Raw genomic sequence first — 20,981 nt, forward strand, 5'->3', positions numbered from 1 at the left:
TCACATTTGAATGCTGTTAAAAGGATTTTTAGGTATTTGAAAGGTACATTAGACTATGGTCTTTGGTATGCTAGATCTAGTGAGTTTGCACTATATGGATATTCGGATGCTGATTTTGGAGGTTATCGTGTGAATAGAAAGAGTACTAGTGGAACTTGTCACTTTCTTGGTAATTGCTTAGTCTCTTGGTTTAGCAAGAAACAAAATGCAATCTCTTTGTCTACAACCGAAGCGGAATATATTGCCGCTAGTGCATGTTGTGCTCAACTTTTATCGATGAAGCATACCTTGAATGATTTTGGATTATCATATGACTGCATGCCTATATTCTGTGATAATACTAGTGCTATCAATTTGACAAAAAATCCAATTCAACATTCTAGGACAAAGCATATAGATATAAAGCATCACTTTATTCGCGATCTTGTTCAAAAAGGTGAAGTATGTGTAAATTATGTTTGTTCTAAAGATCAATTTGCTGATATTTTTACAAAAGCTTTGCCATTAGATCAGTTCATTCATCTAAGATCAAAATTAGGGATAATAAAAAAATCATCTTAAAATTTTTCAAAGCCCTCGGACGTCCGAAAGAAGATGAACGGACGTCCGATAATGTTCTTCAGCTATTTTTTCCAGAAAACACCTGTTCGGACGAAGATGTCGGATGCACGACTTCGTTCGGCCGTCCGACAGTGCAACGGTACACTTTTTAAAGTAACTTTCTTCCTCATTTGCTTCAAACTCTTCTTCTTTTATTTCCTCTCGGACGAAAACTCTCTCGTCTCTCACTCTCAAATTCATACCATTCTGAAGCTCTCATTCCCAAATTGACTCAACCAAAACTTTTCCTGATCGATTGCGACTCGTTTCTCCTGATCATTTCACCGAATCGCATAACATTTCGCAAATTCCCAAATTTCCCTCAAAATCCTACTTTCTCATAACCGCTCTGTCAAATCTTCTTCAAAGCCTTTTTGTCCCAAAATTTCTGTGTGATTCACTTCCATACTACTGCGTGCATCATTTTCATCCTTCATTCCACACATTTTGCACAATGGTGAATCTAAGAGGAGGGAAGGTCACTGCCGGACGCAAGCATCCACTCAGGGATGAGGATGATGATCTTCCTACGGTCAAACGATCATCCAAACGCTTCAAGAGGGGAGCTGTAAAGGGTCAAATGTCACAGCCTACACCACAACCCACTCCTCAGCCTGAATCTAGACAGGGAACCTCATCTCAACCGCCTCCAAAATCAACCACAGTCCCTACATTCTTTGATGATGCTACAAAAGACAAACACTCCTGGATATCCCAGAAAGGTGTCATCCCTCAACGCACTGTCAATTCTTCTGAATTTTGCCAAATAGGTTTAGAATCCATTCTGAGTCTGTTTTCTTTCCAGAAATGGTCACATCTCATTTCTATGCCCAATGTTTATTACCCTGAATTGCTGTATCAATTCTTTGCAAATCTTAGGAAAGGCACTGATCACACTGAAATCATGTCCAGGGTAAATGGGGTAGACTTAGTTCTTGATCCTGAAACTGTGAATGCCATCTTAAATACCACTATTGAACATGGATGCAAGAGTAAAATTGCAAATTTCTTTTCCTATGAAGAGCACCCTACTGCTGATAATCATTTTGATGGGGCTAAGATGCTGACTTATTTCAAAAGAAGTTTTTCTTCCCCTGCTGATGCTAAACTGAATGATCTTGCCCCTGTGAATCTAATTGCCTTTTCAATCATTTCAAACCTGCTTGTGCCTACTGATGGCCATAGAACAGATGCAAACAAAATGGAGTTGTATCTCTTTTACTGTTTTCGAGAAAAGATTCGCATTGATTTTGGTTTTGTCATGTGCAAGTTTTTACTTCGCTATGCCACTGATTCTCGCAGAAAATTATCTTATGAAAAATTTCTTCAAAAGATTTTTGAGTTTTACAAAGTACCAATTCTAGGTGTTTGTCCCAAAGAAGCATCTTCTTATGCCTTTACCAAAGGATATTTTGAAAGGAAAAATCTTGTCTTTAAGGATAATCTATGGGCTTATAAGGGGGCATCATCTAGTGAACATAGGTCTAAGGCTGCACATGATCCTTCATCTATTGCACTCACTCCCATTCATCCCAGGAAGTCTGCCACTAAGGCATCTTGCTCCTCCAATGATGAAGTGATTGAGCTCCTTCGTGAACTCAAACAGCATGTTCTTCTTCTAGAACATGGTCTAATGCTCACCATGTCCTCTGAACATCAAACAGCCTACCTAGACAAAAAGAACCTTCTTTTTCCCCCACCTGTGGTTGAGGAAGTTTCACATGGCAAAGAGCCACGCCCCACTGATCCAAGTTCATCAATTCCAGACCCGAGCTCATCAACTCCAGTGACTCCTCATGACCCTTCCACATCAGATAAATGCAAGGCACCTGTTGAAGAAGCTGCTGCAGATGATGAAGAAACTGAAGAGGAAGACCTCTCCCAATATCAGCTTTCTCGAAGGACACCTGGATCCACCTAGTTCACCATTTAGGATCACATAGGGTCATTTGCATTTTGTTTGGCTATTTCATATATTTCTAGTGTTTGTGGTGTTCAACAATGAATATGTAGATGTAATGCTTTTGTTAATGTTGTGTTCGTTTAGTACTTTTTAATGGATGATTATGGCTGTAATGGTTATGGATATCTGGATGGATGTTTAAGTATTTTAAATGATGAATGTGTGGATGTGATGAATGTTTTTGTTATTGGTTCTCTGTGATATATGTGATTGATTGGCCTTTTGTGATGACAAAAAGGGGTAGAGGACTGGATTGGATTGATGATTTAATTGAATTGGCTTGATGGATTGTTGGATTGAATTGGTAAAATGTTGGTAAAATGTTGGATGGTATCATGTTGGCTGCTTAACTGTTATGTTTTTGGATAATTGATTAATTCGGTAAGGTAGCCAAGTGAGGGGGAGTTTTTCAAAATTTTGCTCTATGATCCACTAAGTAAGGGGGAGTTTTTGTCAATTGAGAAAGGGGGAGCTTATATTGCAATCATCAAATCTCATTTCAAACCAATGTTTTGTAAACATCAAAAAGGGGGAGAATGTTATTCTTGGTTTTGATGATCACAAAATACTTTGAAATGTTTATCTAACTCTCTTCAAATACAAGTGTTTTTTGCCTATCAAAGAATCAGGTACGAATATGTCAAGAAATGAAAATCAACCAAAAGAAGAAGCAAAAACAGGACACTCATATCGGACGTCCGAAGGAATCTGTCGGACGTCCGAAAGGATGAAGATCATTAAGAAGAAAATTCTGTCGGACGCTCGTGAGGAAGCATCGGACGTCCGGATGGATCAGACGTACTCCTCGGACGCACATCGAACGTATCGGACGTCCTAAAAATTCCACAAAGTGTTGATGACTCTCTGCCAAGACTCTGTCGGACGCTCGTAAGGAAGCATCGGACGTCCTGAAGGATCGGACGCATGCTTCGGACGCACATCAATCTCATCGGACGTCCTAAAAATTCCACGAAGATTTGATAACTCTCTAGACGACGTTCGGACACAGAAGCTCGGACGATAAAATCCCATTGGACGTCCGAACAACAACTTGACTGATTTACGGACGATGGGATCGGACGATGACTAAGCCGTCGGACGTCCGACAGCCCCAACGGCTAGCTGACTCTTCATCTGCCTTCTATCCGTTGGAAGTATTAATGAAACCCATTTTTGGTTCCCTTTAAATACAAACGATTCTGAATCAGAAGAGGACTTTTGCACACTTTGTTTACAAGATCTCAAGAGATATTTTAGCTTGAAAATAGTCTCCAAAGCTAGATTTGTTCTCCAAGTGGTGTGAATTTCTTGTGAGCATTTCTTTTGTGATTGAAAGGTTCTTTAGTGTAGCTTTGTTAAGGGTTATCTGAGTGATTGTAAAACTTCTTAGCTTGACTAAGTGAGGCTTAGGGCAAGGAGGAAGTGCTCCCTCCATTGTACATCTAGTTGATCATCTTTCATCAAAGAGAAGTTGCTCAACCTAGTGATTGGTCTTCAAGTTTGAGGAAAGCTTGGTAGACAATCGGTTTGATATTCTATCTTATTCTTTTTGTTTAATAAAATTCTCATTGCTTATCTATACTTGTTTTTCGAATCAATATTGCTCTCTTCTTCTAATCTACTTGATTGATCATTACTAGAAAAGAATGTAAATTTTTATTAAGCAAAAATTGCATAAATTTGATTAAGATTTTAATCAACCTAATTCACCCCCCTCTTAGGTTGTCTTTGGGCCTTACAGAAAGCTAAGAGAACCTATTGCCCCTCTCTTGTTTCTAAGGTGAGTTGTGAAGAACCACCCTCCTCCCTTAATTGATGCTTAAATCATGATTAGTGGTAGTATGAGATGCAAGTTTATGGATTATTTCTTGATTTGTGGTTGAAGTGATGAAGTTTTATAATTTTTGGGGATTTTTATGTTTTAATATGAACATGATTATGTGGTCATGTATGATGATTGGAAATGATATTTAAGGAAGCTAGAAGGTGGAAAAAGTGGTTAATTGCAAGAAATTTCTGTTTTGGAAGAAATTTTGGAAAGTTAGGGTTATGATGAATACATTCTGCCCGAATTTATAGCACCTATTTAGAGGCCGAATTGGCCTTGGCCTAAAACATGAAAGTTGTAGGGAATGATATTCTAGAGGTGTCTACAAAATTTCAGGTCAATCGAAGAAGTGTAGAATGAGAAAAGTCGAAATTACTATTGCTGTTCTGGTTCTATCCGAATGTAAGAATTGCGCCTGAAATTGGTTGTTTTGGCTGCAATTTATTTCGAATTGGTTGTTGAGGTCTTCTGATGAAATGTATCCCTGTTTCTGAGCTTTCATTTGGTTTTGGAATTTCTGGATTTGGACTTAGGTAGCCTGATTTATGACGTTTCCGCTAGAATGCATTCTGTGAATCTATTTTTACGGTTCTGGTGTAGTATCTTGCATTTTTGACCTAGTTACACTCGAAACTGGATTGAGTGACCTTCTGCAATATTGTAGCCCTATCTCTTAGCTTCGAAAAGGTGTATCTTGCACCTTCATCCGACAATCGTAGCGCCATTGGTGCCATTACCGTAAAATGACGTCAAAAACTATTTTTTTCAGGGTTAAAGCTAAATCATTTCTGGATTTTTCCTGGTTTACTCTAGTGCTTATACATTCTTATGGAGCCCTATTTTGGTGGTATTTGGAATTGGTTTATGACTTGTAATCGAGTCTTATTGTGCTTATTGGAATATTTTAGAGCTTGAATTGTACTTGTACTATTGGGAGCCTATTGAACGGCCGTTGTGAAGAATTTATACAACGTTTGACTTTGGGACTGGCTGAGGAAATAATGAAGCCATGATGGCTAGAAAAGTTAGCAAATTCAGGGGAAGTGCTGTCCGAACTTTGAAGGGATTTGTTTGCATTGAGTTTGTGATCTAAGACTTGGATTTGAGCAAGGCAATGTTATATGATGGATGATTTCTGAACCACGGAGGTGAGTGACCTCAAACTATTTCTAAAGTTATTTATGAACCGTTTCCTGCATTATTTACTTTTGAACTGTTTCCAAAGTTACTTTTGAACTGTTTTCTTGCATATCATGCGTGCTTACATGTGAGTGTTCCTTGTTTGTTAAATGCTTCTTGACTTCATAACTTGTATTATTGAATGATAACGTGTCAAGTGCTTTTAATGATTTCCAAAACGAGCTTTCTAGGCGAGGGTGTACTTTATCGCACTCGACCTAAATAACTGTACAATTTTCTAGGATTTAATAATTGAAATGCTAGTTGCGCATGAATGTAAGCCTTTTGGCTGAACTGGCCACTGCCCCTTGTTACCGATCGACTCGAGCCAGAAGCGGACTCGGTCGGGCGATATGGTGACCTGGGTGAACGTTTTGGTATACTCGAGTATTACCTTTGTAGGTTGGTGGAGGTTGGTGGAGCCTGGACAATGTCCAGGAGAGGGTGAATGAAATGAACAAATGAACAAACAAACGAGGGTTTATTCACAAAATGAAATTTTTAAATAATTGGAGGAATAAGGGGAAATGGCAGGAGAGCGAGCGAGCGCGCGAATTTTTGGCTCCACGTGGGCCCGTATCCTTTTCATGAATGTTACTATTGCTTTCCATTGTAAATGTTTCTTGAATTATTGATACTCCATATTTAATGTTTTGTAAATGTTGTAATTGTTTCTGGACTTATCATTTGAATTATGACATCATTGATTTATGACATCATTGAAATGAACTATTGTTAAACCGATTTGATTACTGATTTTACTGGTTACTCGCTGAGCTTCTAGCTCACCCCAAAAATATTTTATTCCCCTCCACAGGGCTCAAGGCGAAGGAAGGCTTGTAGTACTTATTCCTGTGATCGGATGAATTATCTCATGTGTACTTTGAATTTGGACTTCCTCTTGTATAATAGTTGGATCATGGATCAGAGTGGCGCAGTGGAAGCATGGACGCTTCGCTTTTGATATGTAATTATTTATTGGAGAATTTGATGTAATATTTGAGTTTTATCTTGTAATCTGTTTGAGGAATGTAGTGAACGACTGAGTCCCGGCGAGAGCTGGGCAGGCGGCCCGCCGAACCCTCTGGTTCGCCTTAGGGGAAGGTGGGGCTGTCACAGTTGGTATCAGAGCTTAGACTTCAGATCTCTGTTTTGTATCCTAGGCTTGAAGTTTAGGATGCCGGACTGTGGGTTTGATTTGACTCTTAGTGTTTACTTGGAATGCTTGAATGATTTTTGCGGGATGTCTTGACTTGATTGGTTCAAGAGGGAACGTCGAGGACGACATTCTTTTAAGAAGGGGAGATTGTGACGCCCCGAAAAGTATAAGTGTGAGAGCCTGTAATTTTGTTTTAAAGTACTCGGTTTTATTTTTTTTTATAATTGCACGTTTTTCCACATTTTATTGATGTGAGAAATTGGGAAAATAATTTTTATGAATAAATATTGTTTTTGGATGATTTTTCTAGTATCGGATTGTTTTTGAGAAATTAAGAGCATATACCGAACGTGGGACCCACTAGTGCGAAAAGTTTGGAAAAATTCAGCCAACTAGGTTAAGTTTTGGATACTGGAATTAATTTATCGGGTGTTAAGAGATAAGTAGAGGATGCTAAATGGATTGGTATGAGAGAGACAAAAGTTAGGCAAGCATTAAATTAAGTGACAAGTGTCACTTGGCTATTGGGTGGACCATTTGACTACTATTCCATGTCTTACCAATTGACTTAAATAACTAAAAATTCACCAAAATTCCTCATTTTTGTCTTCCTCTTGGCCGACTTCTTCAAGGCAAGAAAAGAAAGAAAACTCTTCAATTTTTGGCTTCAATCTTGCTCAAGTTCAACAATCTAACCATTTAATCTTGCAATCTCTCCATAAAACCTCTTCACTTAGTGTTTGTGAGTTGATTTGTGGAGTTATTTGGAAAGCTAAGAGAACCTATTGCCCCTCTCTCTTGTTTCTAAGGTGAGTTGTGAAGAACCACCCTCCTCCCTTATTTGATGCTTAAATCATGATTAGTGGTAGTATGAGATGCAAGTTTATGGATTATTTCTTGATTTGTGGTTGAAGTGATGAAGTTTTATAATTTTTGGGGATTTTTCTGTTTTAATATGAACATGATTATGTGGTCATGTATGATGATTGGAAATGATATTTAAGGAAGCTAGAAGGTGGAAAAAGTGGTTAATTGCAAGAAATTTCTGTTTTGAAAGAAATTTTGGAAAGTTAGGGTTATGATGAATACATTCTACCCGAATTTATAGCTCCTAGTTAGAGCCCGAATTGGCCTTGGCTTAAAACATGAAATTTGTAGGGAATGATATTTTAGATGTGCCTACAAAATTTCAGGTCAATCAGAGTAGCGTAGAATGAGAAAAGTCGAAATTACTATTGCTGTTCTGGTTCTATCCGAATGTAAGAATTGCGCCTGTAATTGGTTGTTTTGGCTGGAATTACTTCCTAATTGGTTATCGAGGTCTTCTGATGAAATGTATCCCTGTTTCTTAGCTTTCATTTGGTTTTGGAATTTCTGGATTTGGACTTAGGTAGCCTGATTTATGATGTTTCCGCTAGAATGCGTTCTGTGAATCTGTTTTTGCGGTTCTGGTGTAGTATCTTGCATTTTTGACCTGGTTACACTCGAAAATGGGTTGAGTGACCTTCTTCAATATTGTAACCCTATCTCTTAGCTTCGAAACGGTGTGTCTTACACCTTCATCTGACAATCGTAGCGCCTTTGGTGCCATTACCGTAAAATGACATCAAAAACTATTTTTTTCAGGGTTAAAGCTAAATCATTTCCGGATTTTTCCTGGTTTACTCTAGTGCTTATACATTCTTATGGAGCCCTATTTTGGTGGTATTTGGAATTGGTTTATGACTTGTAATCGAGTCTTATTGTGCTTATTGGAATATTTTAGAGCTTGAATTGTACTTGTACTATTGGGAGCCTATTGAACGGCCGTTGTGAAGAATTTATACTTCGTGTGACTTTGGGACTGGCTGAGGAAATAATGAAGTCATGATGGCTGGAAAAGTTAGCAAATTAAGGGGAAGTGCTGTCCGAACTTTGAAGGGATTTGTTTGCATTGAGTTTGTGATCTAAGACTTGGATTTGAGCAAGGCAATGTTATATGATGGATCATTTCTGAGCCATGGAGGTGAGTGACCTCAAACTATTTCTAAAGTTATTTATGAACTGTTTCCTGCATTATTTACCTTTGAACTGTTTCCAAGGTTACTTTTGAACTGTTTTCTTGCATATCATGCGTGCTTACATGTGAGTGTTCCTTGTTTGTTAAATGCTTCTTGACTTCATAACTTGTATTATTGATTGATAACGTGTTAAGTGCTTTTAATGATTTCCAAAACGAGCTTTGTAGGCGAGGGTGTACTTTATCGCACTCGACCTAAATAACTGTGTAATTTTCAAGGATTTAATAATTGAAATGCTAGTTGCGCATGAATATAAGCCTTTTGGCTGAACTGGCCACTGCCCCTTGTTACCGATCGACTCGAGCCAGAAGCGGACTCGGTCGGGCGATATGGTGACCTGGGTGAACGTTTTGGTATACTCGAGTATTACCTTTGTAGGTTGGTGGAGGTTGGTGGAGCCTGGACAATGTCCAGGAGAGGGTGAATGAAATGAACAAATGAACGAACAAACGAGGGTTTATTCACAAAATGAAATTTTCAAATAATTGGAGGAATAAGGGGAAATGGCAGGAGAACGAGTAAGCGCGCGAATTTTTGGCTCCATGTGGGCCCGTATCTGTGACGGCCCCACCTCCCCCTAAGGCGAACCAGAGGGTTCGGCGGGTCGCCTGCCCGGCTCTCGCCGGGACTCAGTCGCTCACTACATTCCTCAAACAGATTACAATATAAATCTCAAAAATTACATCAAATTCTGCAATAATTACATAAACGAGTAAATCAAGTTATACAAACCACGAGTACCAGAAGTACCCTAGAAAAGCTGATAACTCTAACCACCATGACAAATATATACAACTTACTAGTCCACTTCTAACAAGTACAAGTTCAACTTATCTAAACACCTTCCCGAGCGATCCCCGCGTCGGCCCCCTGCTAAGGAAAACAAATAGAATGGGGTAAGCTATATGCTTAGTGAGTAACCAGGGGTAAAAATGTAGTTTTTACATGTCAACATTTGACCAGTAAGAGCAAAGCAAAAGCAGAAAAGTAACACTACATAGTGAGGATACGGGTGGCTCCCAAGCCAACTCTTTTGTCGAGTTTGATCACTGGTTGACCCTTAAGATCCTGAACTACACAGCTCACTTCTCTTGCTCTAAAATATTTTTCAAGCAATAAATGCTCTAGTTCAAGCAATAAATGCTCTGGTTCAAGCAATAAATGCTCTGGTTCAAGTAATAAATGCTCTGCAAATATTCACAAGCCATGAATGCTCTATAACAAATCATAAAAATCATATTTCACAGGTATGAATAGCAACTAATGGGGTTTAGATCGAGTGCGATAAAGTACACCCTCGCCTAAGTGCCCATTCATAGTAAACTCATTTTTTGTATTGAGTTACACAGAAATCCTGATCACTCACCTAAAGAGCAAGTATAACGAGAGAAAGTACGGAAATGAATTCAAGTCGCCAGCTAGTGGGCCTCACCGCCTCCGTCTAGCCCGCCTTCGCCTGTAGCAGAAGGTTGAGCCATATCATCACACAAACAACTACTAAAGGACGCAAATTAAACAAAACGGCAAAATCGGCACATGCACGCGTGCGGAAACGGCAACGGAAACTGCCAGATTTGGCACCAAAAACCGTTTTGATCAAAAGTTAGGCTGGGAATGTCGGATCAAAGTGGGTGAGACACCGCTTCGAAGCTATGAGGAAGGGCTACCATTCTCATGAAGACACCTTAATCTAGATCTGAATGGAAGCAGGTCGAAATTATGGAAAACAGTACCAGAAATTTACGTGTTCGGGTGACGAACAGGGTTTGTTTGCTGGACCATAACTCACAGCTCACAAATCCAAATCAAGAAATTCCAAAGGCGTTGGAAAGCTAGGACATAAGGCTATAACTTTCAAGTTTGGATCAAAAGCTGAATCAATACAGATCATGGAGAAAAATGGGTCCAAACATTCCTGTCAGAACTGTCCAAATTCGAAGGCAGTTCTGACAACCGATCTTGTTTTGGTCACAACTGGAGCTACGGGACTCGGATTTGGATGAACTTTATACCGTTTCGAAGCTGAAACCAAGATCTATATTTCTTATGAAGGGGTCAACACCCAGATCGTACGTTATCAAAACAGACAAAACAGGGCAGAAGCTAAATGCAGAACGTACGTAAATTCCAGGGTACAAAACAGGTGCGAGTGTTTTGGCTATAACTCGAGCTACCTCAGTCCAAATCAAGTGATTCCAAAACTATATGAAATCTAAGAAACAGGGCTACATTTCATCAGAAGGCCTCAACAACCAATTCGGAAGCATTCCTGACCAAAACAACCAATTACAGAAGCAATTCTTCAATTCGGGTAAAACCAGGACAGCAATAGTAATTTCAACTTTTCTCATTCTACACTACTCCGATTGATCTGAAATTTTGTAGACACCTCTAAAATGTCATTCCATACAACTTTCATGTTTTAAGCCGAGGCCAATTCGGCCTCTAACTAGGAGTTATAAAACCGGACAGAATGTAGCTTCATGAACCCTAGGTTTTTCCATTTTCTTCCAAAACAGAAATTACTTGCAATCTTCCACTTTTTCCACCTTCTAGATGCCTTATATACCATTTCCAATCATCATACAAAGCCACAACATATGAATCATATTAAATCAGAAAATTCATGATTAAATAGAAAATGTCATCAATCTTCACCATAAGTCATGAAATCATCAAAAAAATCACTTGTTCAACTACCACACCTACTAATTTCATCTCATAACCAACAAGGAAACAATTTCTTAACCACTTACCTTACAAACACTAGATACAAGGTAGATGAGAGTCTCTCCCTCCAAACAAAAACTACCAAGCACTTCAATCACTCTTAGCAAGTAAGTTTTATGAAGGAATTTGAGAAATAAATGGTTGGATGACAAGATTTGGGCAAGAAAAGGGAGCAAAAATTGAAGAGCTCTCTTTCTTTTCTCTCTAGAGTTGGCCGACCAAGAAGGTGAAAATGAAAGACAAATTTTGGTCAAAATTGGTTTAGTAAAGATAAAGAAAGACTAGTCAAATGCCAAGCTCCAATCACAAGGCAACATGTGTCCATTCCAAGCTTATCTCATTTCTTTTGTCTTGCAAGAATTAATGAACTAACCAAACCCCTAATTATCTCATAACACCATGTAATATAAACCATATATACAAAGCTACTCCAAATGAACCACATTTACCGCACTTATCACACTAGTGGGTCCCACGTCCGGTATACGCTCTTAAATTCTCAAAAACTACCCGATACTAGAAAAATCATTTTAAAACTATATTTGCTCATAAACTTTATCTGGGGAATTTTTTTTTTAACAAAGAAAATGTCGAAAAAGGCGGACGATTAAATAAAATAAACCCTAGAAAATTAGAAAATTTCCGGGTTCTCACTCTCATTCTTTTTGGGGCGTCACAGTATCCTTTTCATGAATGTTACTATTGCTTTCCATTGTAAATGTTTCTTGAATTATTGATACTCCATATTTAATGTTTTGTAAATGTTGTAATTGTTTCTGGACTTATCATTTGAATTATGACATCATTGATTTATGACATCATTGAAATGAACTATTGTTAAACCGATTTGATTACTGATTTTACTGGTTACTCGCTGAGCTTCTAGCTCACCCCAAAAATATTTTATTCCCCTCCACAGGGCTCAAGGCGAAGGAAGGCTTGTAGTACTTATTCCTGTGATCGGATGAATTATCTCATGTGTACTTTGAATTTGGACTTCCTCTTGTATAATAGTTGGATCATGGATCAGAGTGGCGCAGTGGAAGCATGGATGCTTCGCTTTTGATATGTAATTATTTATTGGAGAATTTGATGTAATATTTGAGTTTTATCTTGTAATCTGTTTGAGGAATGTAGTGAACGACTGAGTCCCGGCGAGAGCTGGGCAGGCGGCCCGCCGAACCCTCTGGTTCGCCTTAGGGGAAGGTGGGGCTGTCACAGTTGGTATCAGAGCTTAGGCTTCAGATCCCTGTAGTGTATCCTTGGCTTGAAGTTTAGGATGCCGGACTGTGGGTTTGATTTGACTCTTAGTGTTTACTTGGAATGCTTGAATGATTTTTGCGGGATATCTTGACTTGATTGGTACAAGAGGGAATGTCGAGGACGACATTCTTTTAAGGAGGGGAGATTGTGACGCCCCGAAAAGTATAAGTGTGAGAGCCTGTAATTTTGTTTTAAAGTACTCGGTTTTATTTTTTTTTATAATTGCACGTTTTTCCACATTTTATTGATGTGAGAAATTGGGAAAATAATTTTTATGAGTAAATATGGTTTTTGGATGATTTTTCTAGTATCAGATAGTTTTTGAGAAATTAAGAGCATATACCGGACGTGGGACCCACTGGTGCGAAAAGTTCAGAAAAATTCGGCCAACTAGGTTAAGTTTTGGATACTGGAATTAATTTATCGGGTGTTAAGAGATAAGTAGAGGATGCTAAGTGGATTGGTATGAGAGAGACAAAAGTTAGGCAAGCATTAAATTAAGTGACAAGTGTCACTTGGCTATTGGGTGGACCATTTGACTACTATTCCATGTCTTACCAATTGACTTAAATAACTAAAAATTCACCAAAATTCCTCATTTTTGTCTTCCTCTTGGCCGACTTCTTCAAGGCAAGAAAAGAAAGAAAACCCTTCAATTTTTGGCTTCAATCTTGCTCAAGTTCAACAATCTAACCATTTAATCTTGCAATCTCTCCATAAAACCTCTTCACTTAGTGTTTGTGAGTTGATTTGTGGAGTTATTTGGAAAGCTAAGAGAACCTATTGCCCCTCTCTCTTGTTTCTAAGGTGAGTTGTGAAGAACCACCCTCCTCCCTTATTTGATGCTTAAATCATGATTAGTGGTAGTATGAGATGCAAGTTTATGGATTATTTCTTGATTTGTGGTTGAAGTGATGAAGTTTTATAATTTTTGGGGATTTTTCTGTTTTAATATGAACATGATTATGTGGTCGTGTATGATGATTGGAAATGATATTTAAGGAAGCTAGAAGGTGGAAAAAGTGGTTAATTGCAAGAAATTTCTGTTTTGGAAGAAATTTTGGAAAGTTAGGGTTATGATGAATACATTCTGCCCGAATTTATAGCTCCTAGTTAGAGGCCGAATTGGCCTTGGCTTAAAACATGAAAGTTGTAGGGAATGATATTCTATAGGTTCCTACAAAATTTCAGGTCAATCGGAGTAGCGTAAAATGAGAAAATTCGAAATTACTATTGCTATTCTGGTTCTATCCGAATGTAAGAATTGCTCCTGTAATTGGTTGTTTTGGCTGAATTGCTTCCGAATTGGTTGTCGAGCTCTTATGATGAAATGTATCCCTGTTTCTTAGCTTTCAGATGGTTTTGGAATTTCTGGATTTGGACTTAGGTAGACTGATTTATGATGTTTCCGCTAGAATGCGTTCTGTGAATCTGTTTTTGCGGTTCTGGTGTAGTATCTTGCATTTTTGACCTTGTTACACTCGAAACTGGGTTGAGTAACCTTCTACAATATTGTAACCCTATCTCTTAGCTTCGAAACGGTGTATCTTTTATCTTCATCCGATAATCGTAACGCCTTTGGTGCCATTACCGTAAAATGACGTCAAAAACTGTTTTTTTCAGGGTTAAAGCTAAATCATTTCTGGATTTTTCCTGGTTTACTCTAGTGCTTATACATTCTTATGGAGCCCTATTTTGGTAGTATTTGGAATTGGTTTATGACTTGTAATCGAGTCTTATTGTGCTTATTGGAATATTGTAGGGCTTGAATTGTACTTGTACTATTGGGAGCCTATTGAACGGCCGTTGTGAAGAATTTATACTTCGTGTGACTTTGGGACTGGCTGAGGAAATAATGAAGCCATGATGGCTGGAAAAGTTAGCAAATTCAGGGGAAGTGCTGTCCGAACTTTGAAGGGATTTGTTTGCATTGAGTTTGTGATCTAAGACTTGGATTTGAGCAAGGCAATGTTATATGATGGATCATTTCTGAGCCATGGATGTGAGTGACCTCAAACTATTTCTAAAGTTATTTATGAACCGTTTCCTGCATTATTTACCTTTGAACTGTTTCCAAAGTTACTTTTGAACTGTTTTCTTGCATATCGTGCTTACATGTGAGTGTTCCTTGTTTGTTAAATGCTTCTTGACTTCATAACTTGTATTATTGATTGATAACGTGTTAAGTGCTTTTAATGATTTCCAAAACGAGCTTTCTGGGCGAGGGTGTACTTTATCGCACTCGACCTAAATAACTGTGCAATTTTCAAGGATTTAATAATTGAAATACTAGTTGCGCATGAATATAAGCCTTTTGGCTGAACTGGCCACTGCCCCTTGTTACCGATCGACTCGAGCCAGAAGCGGACTCGGTCGGGCGATATGGTGACCTGGGTGAACGTTTTGGTATACTCGAGTATTACCTTTGTAGGTTGGTGGAGGTTGGTAGAGGCTGGACAATGTCCAGGAGAGGGTGAATGAAATGAACAAATGAACGAACAAACGAGGGTTTATTCACAAAATGAAATTTTCAAATAATTGGAGGAATAAGGGGAAATGGCAGGAGAACGAGCGAGCGCGCGAATTTTTGGCTCCATGTGGGCCCGTATCCTTTTCATGAATGTTACTATTGCTTTCCATTGTAAATGTTTCTTGAATTATTGATACTCCATATTTAATGTTTTGTAAATGCTGTAATTGTTTCTGGACTATCATTTGAATTATGACATCATTGAAATGAACTATTGTTAAACCGATTTGATTACTGATTTTACTGGTTACTCGCTGAGCTTCTAGCTCACCCCAAAAATATTTTATTCCCCTCCACAGGGCTCAAGGCGAAGGAAGGCTTGTAGTACTTATTCCTGTGATCGGATGAATTATCTCATGTGTACTTTGAATTTGGACTTCCTCTTGTATAATAGTTGGATCATGGATCAGAGTGGCGCAGTGGAAGCATGGACGCTTCGCTTTTTAAATGTAATTATTTATTGGAGAATTTGATGTAATATTTGAGTTTTATCTTGTAATCTGTTTGAGGAATGTAGTGAACGACTGAGTCCCGGCGAGAGCTGGGCAGGCGGCCCGCCGAACCCTCTGGTTCGCCTTAGGGGAAGGTGGGGCTGTCACAGTTGGTATCAGAGCTTAGGCTTCAGATCTCTGTAGTGTATCCTAGGCTTGAAGTTTAGGATGCCGGACTGTGGGTTTGATTTGACTCTTAGTGTTTACTTGGAATGCTTGAGTGATTTTTGCGGGATGTCTTGACTTGATTGGTACAAGAGGGAATGTCGAGGACGACATTCTTTTAAGGAGGGGAGATTGTGACGCCCCGAAAAGTATAAGTGTGAGAGCCTGTAATTTTGTTTTAAAGTACTCGATTTTATTTTTTTTTATAATTGCACGTTTTTCCACATTTTATTGATGTGAGAAATTGGGAAAATAATTTTTATGAGTAAATATAGTTTTTGGATGATTTTTCTAGTGTCGGATAGTTTTTGAGAAATTAAGAGCATATACCGGACGTGAGACCCACTAGAGCGAAAAGTTCGGAAAAATTCGGCCAACTAGGTTAAGTTTTGGATACTGGAATTAATTTATCGGGTGTTAAGAGATAAGTAGAGGATGCTAAGTGGATTGGTATGAGAGAGACAAAAGTTAGGCAAGCATTAAATTAAGTGACAAGTGTCACTTGGCTATTGGGTGGACCATTTGACTACTATTCCATGTCTTACCAATTGACTTAAATAACTAAAAATTCACCAAAAATTCCTCATTTTTGTCTTCCTCTTGGCCGACTTCTTCAAGGCAAGAAAAGAAAGAAAACTCTTCAATTTTTGGCTTCAATCTTGCTCAAGTTCAACAATCTAACCATTTAATCTTGCAATCTCTCCATAAAACCTCTTCACTTAGTGTTTGTGAGTTGATTTGTGGAGTTATTTGGAAAGCTAAGAGAACCTATTGCCCCTCTCTCTTGTTTCTAAGGTGAGTTGTGAAGAACCACCCTCCTTCCTTAATTGATGCTTAAATCATGATTAGTGGTAGTATGAGATGCAAGTTTATGGATTATTTCTAGATTTGTGGTTGAAGTGATGAAGTTTTATAATTTTTGGGGATTTTTCTGTTTTAATATGAACATGATTATGTGGTCATGTATGATGATTGGAAATGATATTTAAGGAAGCTAGAAGGTGGAAAAAGTGGTTAATTGCAAGAAATTTCTGTTTTGGAAGAAATTTTGGAAAGTTAGGGTTATGATGAATACATTCTGCCCGAATTTATAGATCCTAGTTAGAGGCCGAATTGGCCTTGGCTTAAAACATGAAAGTTGTAGGGAATGATATTCTATAGGTGCCTACAAAATTTCAGGTCAATCGGAGTAGCGTAAAATGAGAAAATTCGAAATTACTATTGCTGTTCTGGTTCTATCCGAATGTAAGAATTGCTCCTGTAATTGGTTGTTTTGGCTGAATTGCTTCCGAATTGGTTGTCGAGCTCTTATGATGAAATGTATCCCTGTTTCTTAGCTTTCAGATGGTTTTGGAATTTCTGGATTTGGACTTAGGTAGACTGATTTATGATGTTTCCGCTAGAATGCATTCTGTGAATCTGTTTTTGCGGTTCTGGTGTAGTATCTTGCATTTTTGACCTTGTTACCCTCGAAACTGGGTTCAGTGACCTTCTACAATATTGTAACCCTATTAGCTTCGAAACGGTGTATCTTGCACCTTCATCCGACAATCGTAACGCCTTTGGTGCCATTACCGTAAAATGACGTCAAAAACTGTGTTTTTCAGGGTTAAAGCTAAATCATTTCCGGATTTTTCCTGGTTTACTCTAGTGCTTATACATTCTTATGGAGCCCTATTTTGGTGGTATTTGGAATTGGTTTATGACTTGTAATCGAGTCTTATTGTGCTTATTGGAATATTGTAGAGCTTGAATTGTACTTGTACTATTGGGAGCCTATTGAACGGCCGTTGTGAAGAATTTATACTTCGTGTGACTTTGGGACTGGCTGAGGAAATAATGAAGCCATGATGGCTGGAAAAGTTAGCAAATTCAGGGGAAGTGCTGTCCGAACTTTGAAGGGATTTGTTTGCATTGAGTTTGTGATCTAAGACTTGGATTTGAGCAAGGCAATGTTATATGATGGATCATTTCTGAGCCATGGATGTGAGTGACCTCAAACTATTTCTAAAGTTATTTATGAACCGTTTCCTGCATTATTTACCTTTGAACTGTTTCCAAAGTTACTTTTGAACTGTTTTCTTGCATATCGTGCTTACATGTGAGTGTTCCTTGTTTGTTAAATGCTTCTTGACTTCATAACTTGTATTATTGATTGATAACGTGTTAAGTGCTTTTAATGATTTCGAAAACGAGCTTTCTAGGCGAGGGTGTACTTTATAGCACTCGACCTAAATAACTGTGCAATTTTCAAGGATTTAATAATTGAAATGCTAGTTGCGCACGAATGTAAGCCTTTTGGCTGAACTGGCCACTGCCCCTTGTTACCGATCGACTCGAGCCAGAAGCGGACTCGGTCGGGTGATATGGTGACCTTGGTGAACGTTTTGGTATACTCGAGTATTACCTTTGTAGGTTGGTGGAGGTTGGTGGAGGCTGGATAATGTCCAGGAGAGGGTGAATGAAATGAACAAATGAACGAACAAACGAGGGTTTATTCACAAAATGAAATTTTCAAATAATTGGAGGAATAAGGGGAAATGGCAGGAGAACGAGCGAGCGCGCGAATTTTTGGCTCCATGTGGGCCCGTATCCTTTTCATGAATGTTACTATTGCTTTCCATTGTAAATGTTTCTTGAATTATTGATACTCCATATTTAATGTTTTGTAAATGCTGTAATTGTTTCTGGACTATCATTTGAATTATGACATCATTGAAATGAACTATTGTTAAACCGATTTGATTACTGATTTTACTGGTTACTCGCTGAGCTTCTAGCTCACCCCAAAAATATTTTATTCCCCTCCACAGGGCTCAAGGCGAAGGAAGGCTTGTAGTACTTATTCCTGTGATCGGATGAATTATCTCATGTGTACTTTGAATTTGGACTTCCTCTTGTATAATAGTTGGATCATGGATCAGAGTGGCGCAGTGGAAGCATGGACGCTTCGCTTTTTATATGTAATTATTTATTGGAGAATTTGATGTAATATTTGAGTTTTATCTTGTAATCTGTTTGAGGAATGTAGTGAACGACTGAGTCCCGGCGAGAGCTGGGCAGGCGGCCCGCCGAACCCTCTGGTTCGCCTTAGGGGAAGGTGGGGCTGTCACAGTTGGTATCAGAGCTTAGGCTTCAGATCTCTGTAGTGTATCCTAGGCTTGAAGTTTAGGATGCCGGACTGTGGGTTTGATTTGACTCTTAGTGTTTACTTGGAATGCTTGAGTGATTTTTGCGGGATGTCTTGACTTGATTGGTACAAGAGGGAATGTCGAGGACGACATTCTTTTAAGGAGGGGAGATTGTGACGCCCGAAAAGTATAAGTGTGAGAGCCTGTAATTTTGTTTTAAAGTACTCGGTTTTATTTTTTTTTTATAATTGCACGTTTTTCCACATTTTATTGATGTGAGAAATTGGAAAAATAATTTTTATGAGTGAATATAGTTTTTGGATGATTTTTCTAGTATCGGATAGTTTTTGAGAAATTAAGAGCATATACCGGACGTGGGACCCACTAGTGCGAAAAGTTCGGAAAAATTCGGCCAACTAGGTTAAGTTTTGGATACTGGAATTAATTTATCGGGTGTTAAGAGATAAGTAAAGGATGCTAAGTGGATTGGTATGAGAGAGACAAAAGTTAGGCAAGCATTAAATTAAGTGACAAGTGTCACTTGGCTATTGGGTGGACCATTTGACTACTATTCCATGTCTTACCAATTGACTTAAATAACTAAAAATTCACCAAAATTCCTCATTTTTGTCTTCCTCTTGGCCGACTTCTTCAAGGCAACAGTTGGTATCAGAGCTTAGGCTTCAAATCTCTGTAGTGTATCCTAGGCTTGAAGTTTAGGATGCCGGACTGTGGGTTTGATTTGACTCTTAGTGTTTACTTGGAATGCTTGAGTGATTTTCGCGGGATGTCTTGACTTGATTGGTACAAGAGGGAATGTCGAGGACGACATTCTTTTAAGGAGGGGAGATTGTGACGCCCCGAAAAGTATAAGTGTGAGAGCCTGTAATTTTGTTTTAAAGTACACGGTTTTATTTTTTTTTATAATTGCACGTTTTTCCACATTTTATTGATGTGAGAAATTGGGAAAATAATTTTTATGAGTAAATATGGTTTTTGGATGATTTTTCTAGTATCAGATAGTTTTTGAGAAATTAAGAGCATATACCGGACGTGGGACCCACTAGTGCGAAAAGTTCAGAAAAATTCGGCCAACTAGGTTAAGTTTTGGATACTGGAATTAATTTATCGGGTGTTAAGAGATAAGTAGAGGATGCTAAGTGGATTGGTATGAGAGAGACAAAAGTTAGGCATGTGAGAACCCTGAAAATGCTTATATAAATATTATTACGTATGTCTTTCACACCTCTTTTATTCGTTAATAATTCCTAGTACTACTTTTACTTGTTTGCAATTAAGTACGTAAAACCCGCTTATGTGGAAATTTATATAATTTTTCTGAGTTATGAATTCCTTGGTTCCGCTAAACTAAATTAAGATTTTTGGAGCTAGACTAAACCTTTCGTGTTAACATAAATGTTGGATTTTTATATATTGGTCAAACTTGATTTTAATAGGTTAATTAACCAAACAAGAATGTTAAAGAAAGCTTAATACTAATTCGTAATCAATTAATTCCAGATCAAGATAATACAAGCACCCTAACCATATTGAGGACCTGAATTGGTGATAATCAAAGTCTTGCAAGATTAGCATTTTAATTAGACGTTCAAAGCAATTTGGGGACAATTTTTGGAGCTTAATTAGGACCAAGGACTTGAGTGGCTAATTGGAGAATTAGTGAAATGTCTACAATACCCTCACAGCCTCACAACACCACCCACGGCCATAACCAATTTCTGCAACCCAAACAACTCCCGGACATCATGATCACAAGCCACCCAGCTCGGCCAACCGCAGCTCCACCACCTCAGCCGGCCAATCACACATTTCACCACTGCAGCACACCACCTCTGTCGACACTCAACCTCCCTCAAATCCG

Source organism: Coffea eugenioides, chromosome 2 (assembly GCF_003713205.1).
Source record: "Coffea eugenioides isolate CCC68of chromosome 2, Ceug_1.0, whole genome shotgun sequence".
NCBI classification, from domain to species: Eukaryota; Viridiplantae; Streptophyta; class Magnoliopsida; order Gentianales; family Rubiaceae; genus Coffea; species Coffea eugenioides.